A 463-nucleotide genomic window follows, 5' to 3' on the forward strand; every position below is an offset into this window, starting at 1 on the left:
GACTCAGTGAAAGACCCAGTGAAGGGCTACCAAAATTTTTACTAGCACACTGTGGGTGTGGCCATGCATTTTCTTTCAACATTTTCCTATTTTGTGAGCTGCCCCGCGTCTTCGGAAAAGGGCAGCATACAAGTCTAATAAATAATAAAACTAAAACTAAAACTAAAACTAAAACTAAAACTAAAACTAAAACTAAAACTAAAACTAAAACTAAAACTAAAACTAAAACTAAAACTAAAACTAAACTAAACTAAACTAAACTAAAATAAAATAAAATAATTAAATAAAATAAAATAAAATAAAATAAATAAAACAAAATAAAATAAAATAAAATAAAAAATAATAACAACAACATCTTTCAGTGCAAATTGGGGTGGAGTGGAGCTCCTTTTTCGCTACCCCACTGCATTTTCCCCCCCATCTGGGCAGTAGCCCACCCCTGGAAAGACCCTAAAGTCCAAGG

The sequence above is a fragment of the Erythrolamprus reginae genome, chromosome 3 (assembly GCF_031021105.1).
Source record: "Erythrolamprus reginae isolate rEryReg1 chromosome 3, rEryReg1.hap1, whole genome shotgun sequence".
NCBI lineage: Eukaryota > Metazoa > Chordata > Lepidosauria > Squamata > Dipsadidae > Erythrolamprus > Erythrolamprus reginae.